Source organism: Manis pentadactyla, chromosome 3, assembly GCF_030020395.1.
Source record: "Manis pentadactyla isolate mManPen7 chromosome 3, mManPen7.hap1, whole genome shotgun sequence".
In the NCBI taxonomy this organism is placed as follows: domain Eukaryota; kingdom Metazoa; phylum Chordata; class Mammalia; order Pholidota; family Manidae; genus Manis; species Manis pentadactyla.
Window position 1 is genome coordinate 10,017,394 of NC_080021.1, and position 5,367 is coordinate 10,022,760.

The window sequence follows — 5,367 nt, forward strand, 5'->3', positions numbered from 1 at the left end:
AAATGCATTTGCAGAGTTACCAGCCCATCAGCAGAAGTTTTGACTTGGTAGTTCTGGGTTGAACTCAGAAATTGACATTATTAATAAGCACTTTATTACTAAGAAAGCATTCTGGGAAATGCTGACTCAGATGACTCAGGACCGTGTAATCTGTGGGTTCCTGCTGCTCTTGTCTGGCCTCGGAGTGCATCCTGCCAGGAGGGCGGGGGACACCCCTGTCAGCTCACAGATTTGTGATTGTGCAGTAGTGATAACTACCACCTATTATCTTAATTTTCCAAACAGTCCTCCAAACTGAGACTTTGGTTTTGCAAATGGGGACATTGAGGTTCTGCAGGTAACTGAGGAAAGAGACGTAAGGACTCGTGTCCAAGAACTCTTGACAGAAGATCAAGGCTTAGAACCAAGGACTGTCCCATCCCGTAGCAGTGACTTTTCTAAGAACATCAATGGCTTGGTCATGTTTTGGTTGTTACTTTTACTAGCAGTGGCTTTTTTCTCTCCAAGATAGCTTTAAGTAAAATCCCACTATATGGAACACATTGTAATGAGGCTGCTAGGGTAGCAGAGGGCCAGGAGCACAGCTCCTTGCCTCTAGGACCTCTCTGAGCTCCAGTGTCCTCCTATTTGTAATCTGCCTGTGGGCCTGTGCCCTCCCCTTGGCTCGAGGATGAGGGCTTATAAACCACAGGACCCCAGCACTGTCCCTTGAAGGCCCTGAGCACTCCCCATTTTCTTTTATTTAAGAACAGATCCATTGCCAAAATCTAGATTCTCTTTTATTTAAACCTAAATATAACTTGAGAGCAACATGTAACCTGGGAAGTGAGAGAGCATGTCATTTGGAAAAACAGCAGCTTTTGTGGGACAGCAATTGGAAGGCCCAGGAGGCGTGAATTGGGGTCCCAATGGCAGAGGAACCTCTTGGGACTTCATTACCAAAAGCAGGTGGAGGAGAACAGAAACATTATTCAGAAGGGAATCACCCCCAAAGCCCAATCATGTCAATTTCACATGCTGGTCTTCTCGTCCTCAGAGGGCAGGCTGTTCTCATTAAGGTCAGAGATGGTTTGTAGCGTGCTTTGCCGTCCTGGACCTGTAGTGTCCAGCCGTGTGACTGTAAGCCAGTCACTCCCTGTCTCTCATCCTTAGTTTTCATATCTGTGCATCTGTATGAAGAACACTGACCTCGGAGGCGAGAATGAGCATTACGTGAGGTGCATGGTGCCATGGGACTTGCAGGCCGCGGGAGCTGCTTAGAACAATGCGTTTCCTGCCCCGGTCCCCCTGTTGAGCAAAGTGCTTGCCCTGCAGATCCACCAGCCATTTGAGGACTGATGTGGTAACAGTGGGGTGACCTTCCTCTCTGCCTCTCTCCTGGGAGCAGGACGAGCCATTCCCTGCTCTGCAGAAGGCAAAGGGAGGGGGGCAGTGATGACATCAGCGGGAGGGCCTGGAGAGAGACATGTTTGTGCAGCACATTCTATGAACATGGGAGGATGAGATCACTGAACCATCTACTGCACGAACAGAGGCAGCACCGCAGCCAGACACAGGGGTAGGTACGGCGAGAGCTGCAGTCCCAGCCCACTGGGGATAACAATCATCACTAAAACGTCCTGAGCGCTTCATGTGTGCTAAGCAACTGCTCACGTGCTCTCATATCTGCACAACAACCACGGCAGATGCCATCGTTCTCTCAGCCCATGGTGTGGGCGGTGGGCCCCTGAGGGTTTATGGGCCTCCCCTGGGGTCTCCTGGGTGCGAGGGGTGTGGCTGTGCTCAGCGGGGCCAAACAGCAGGTCAGTTAGGGTGCTGGCACAGAGGATCAAATCCAATGGCTTCAAGGATCAAAGTTCAGTTTCCTCCCGTGTCCTTACCTCTGGCGTCCTCTTGTGTCTTCCCGTAAGCTGTGAGAGATCGGGCCCCTCTGATGGTATCCCTCTGCCCACCCCCCACCAGGCTGTTGCCCGGGCTGCGTGGTCCCTGAGGACTCACCCTCCCAGGTGGCAAGAAGCAGTCAGAGGAAGGAGAGGCACTTTGCCTCCATCACTTCCGCTCCCAGGCTGTTGGCCTGAATTGGGTTATGAGGTCCTATCGAGCAGCAAGAGAGGTGTGTGAATGCCTGTTTTAAGCTAAAATGTATTGTTGTTAGGAATGTAGTACGGAAGAAAGAGTGTTAGCGGGCAGCCAGCGCTCCCAGTCACAGCCACCCTGCAGCTGTATCTCAGATCAAGAGGACTGGCTAAGCATGACTAGGACTTTGACATCTAAGACGAAACATACACCTCAGCATAAACAAACATCTGTAGGCACCTACCATGTATGGGGTAATTTATGAGAAGCCATGGGTACAAGACCTATAAGCTGTTTCTCTGCAAACAAAAGAGGACATAGCATGAGCTGAGTATGTCCTAAGCACCCGGAACTGGCCTGGGTGCATCCCGTACATCATATCACACAGCTGTCTCAACACAACAGTTGGGAGATGAGGACACTAAGGCTCCAGATGGGAAAGGACTTAACTAAGTTCATGTGTCTCCTGAGTGATCAGGTCAAGTCTCAAATCCCAGCAGTGTGACCCTGGGCAAGTTACTTACGTTCTCTGTACCTACGACCTCTTCCCTAAAGAGGAGAAGATAATACCTACCCCACAAGACTGATTGCTGCAGGCTGCGGATGCTTTAATGTAGTTAAAGCCCTTGGGAGAAGGCCTGGCTCATAGCAAGCCCCAGCAAACGGCTAGACACTGCCATTTTTGTTATTGATATTATCATTCTTAATAACAGAACTAGTATTATCTGATTGCTCTGCCACCTGTATCTAATCTTAATCCAAGTATGACAAATGTTATATCAGGAACACAGAAGGCTGGGAATGTCCACAGAGAGGGTAGAATCCTTTTGACACTGAAACATAAGAAAGGCTTACAAAGAAACAGGATTTGCTGGACTTTGAAGCAAAAAAAGGGTTTTAACAGGCAGAGATGGGAGTGAGGCTGGATGAAGAAGGCATTCCAGGGAAAGGAGTTAGCCTGGAAAAGGGCACTTAGAAAGGAAAATGCACGCATGTTGGGGGACAGCGAGATAGCATAGAGAGCATAGGTGAGACGAGTCAGTGGGAGACCAGGCGGGAAAGGTGGGGTGGGAGCTAATTGAAGGCGGTTGGCCTTTTACAGGGAGGCAATGGGGAGCCCTCAAAGGGTTGGCTCGTCACTGTGCCAGGGGAAGATTGCCATGGCAACAGCTCTGGGGAGAGACGGGAGGTGGAAAGGCCGGCCCGTTCACTAGTGCCACGGTTTAGGTGAGAGGTAATGAGGGTACGAATTAGAGCTAGGGCTTCAGGAAAGGCTAGGAAGGAACCGAACAAGGACAGTGTGCGGAGGGAGAATTAAAGGATCACAGCGGCTTTGTGTACAGAGGGGGAGGCAGATGGAGCAGAGAAGGTGCGATGCCTCAGCCCACTGCGTGAAGCACAGGCTCCAAATAATTTCAGCCTCACAGCATATGATGTTATCTATCTGCCTCTTGTGACAAAGTACTAAATCATTTCTTTTTATATTTTCTAGATGGTTCTGGTTAGACCTTGAACTATCCATCCACTCACCCACTTGTTCATTTGTTCAGCCATGTGCTCAGAGTCGATGTGAAGCAAGTTCGATCAGTAAGGAGGTCATGTCTGCTTCAGACAACCACTTACATGATTAAGGGACAGGGTAGGCTGCTGGAGCAAAGAGGTCCTGCCATGGACAGAGTATTTGTGTCTCCACAAAATATATATGTTGAAACTTAATCTCCAAGGTGATAGTGTTTGGAGGTGGGGTTTGGGAGGTGACGAGGTCATGAGGGTGGAACCCTCCCGAGTGGGATTGGTGCCCTTTGACAGAGGCCCCAGAGACCTCCCCGCCCCTTCCGCCGTGTGAGGCTACAGTGAGAAGATGGCTGTGTGTGAACCAAGAAGCAGGCTCTCCCCAGACACTGAAACTTCCAGCATCATGATCTTAGCCATCCCAGTCTCCATGACAGTGAAGAATAAATTTCTGTTGTTTGTATGTTATATTGTTATAGAAGCCCAACAGAATAAGGCCCCCAAATACATTGATGTGAGTAAGCCACATATGGATTTCTCTTTCTTATTAAAGTCTAGAGGCAGTTCAGGGATGGTGTGAGGGTCTATTGGTGAAGGGAAATTGGCCTGCTTCCAATTCATTGTCTGCCATCCTCAACATGTGGCTTCCATCCTATGATCCACAGGGTCTCTGAGTCCTCCAGCCAATGGAGCACCTTGGAAGTGACATTCTGTGACCTCTGGCCGTGCCATTCCTGCCTCATTCACTGGAATGCTTGCCGCCAGGTCAGAAGACCAACCATCCTATGTGACCATGCCAGAGAGGCCACATGTGGGTACTCCAGCCCACAGTCCTGCAGCTCTCACCCATCCCATCTCAGAAGTGGATCCTCTTGCCTCAGGTGACCTGTCCCCACATCTGAGTCCTCCCAGCTGAGGCCCAAGTGTCATGGAACAGAAAAAGGCCAGCTCCGATGTGCCCTGACCCATAGAATCCCCAAGAATAATAAAGGGACTGTTGTTTTTCACCATCGGGTTTGTGTAGATAACTGGCACATGAAATGAAATCATGCATTCTTGCTGTCGTATTTGTTGTCTTCACTGTTGATCTACCATACTGAATGTGAGCTTTCCGAGTGCAGGGATTTTTGCCTGTTTTGCTCATGGCTGTATTTCAGCACCTCATAGGGTATGCAGCATACAGTAGTTGCTCAATAACTATGAGATGAATAGCTGGGTTTTTAAACATATACACAGAAATAGGGGAGCAGGAAAAATCAGCTCTTAGCCTTTTCCTGGCCAAAGCAAAGAGGGACACATGACGCTCACAAGATTCCCAGTGACTGCAAGATAAATCATACTGGATGCTTTGGAAAAGCCTAGATATTTCTGGCACAATTCACTGCAAACAGTTTTACTCCTATCTTATCCTTCTCCATCATCTTCCTAGATAGTGAGAGATTTTCCAGGGTTTAGGTTATATCTTATCTTGCTTCATGCCAAGCCTGGAAGATCCTAGAAACTCTTTGGTGCTCCAAAAATATTTAGTGAATGAAATCTCCATGCATCCAAATCACAGAGCCAAGTTTTATATCCATGCAAGTAAGACAAAACTAAGGTCTTAATTTGGAAAGGAATGGATCAGCTAATTAATATGCAAAGTCAGCAGCCTCGTGTATTTTATGGTTCAAACAGAACTGCATGTCCCTTAGCCCAGTCAATTTCCTGTTTGTTATCACATTAGGCCTATTCCAAGGCAGATGGAAAATTTGAAGGACATCTCCAGCCATCAAGACTGGC

The 5,367-nt window shown here is 48.5% G+C and overlaps 1 long non-coding RNA gene across 1 annotated transcript; it reads left to right on the forward strand.

The window, feature by feature from the left end:
* The first annotated feature begins 1,318 nt into the window (after positions 1–1,318).
* On the forward strand, positions 1,319–4,586 carry LOC118915097 (uncharacterized). The gene is made up of 3 exons (XR_005025921.2): positions 1,319–1,558; positions 3,627–3,800; positions 4,254–4,586. It is a non-coding gene; the product is annotated as an uncharacterized LOC118915097 (long non-coding RNA).
* The last annotated feature ends 781 nt before the right edge of the window (positions 4,587–5,367 follow it).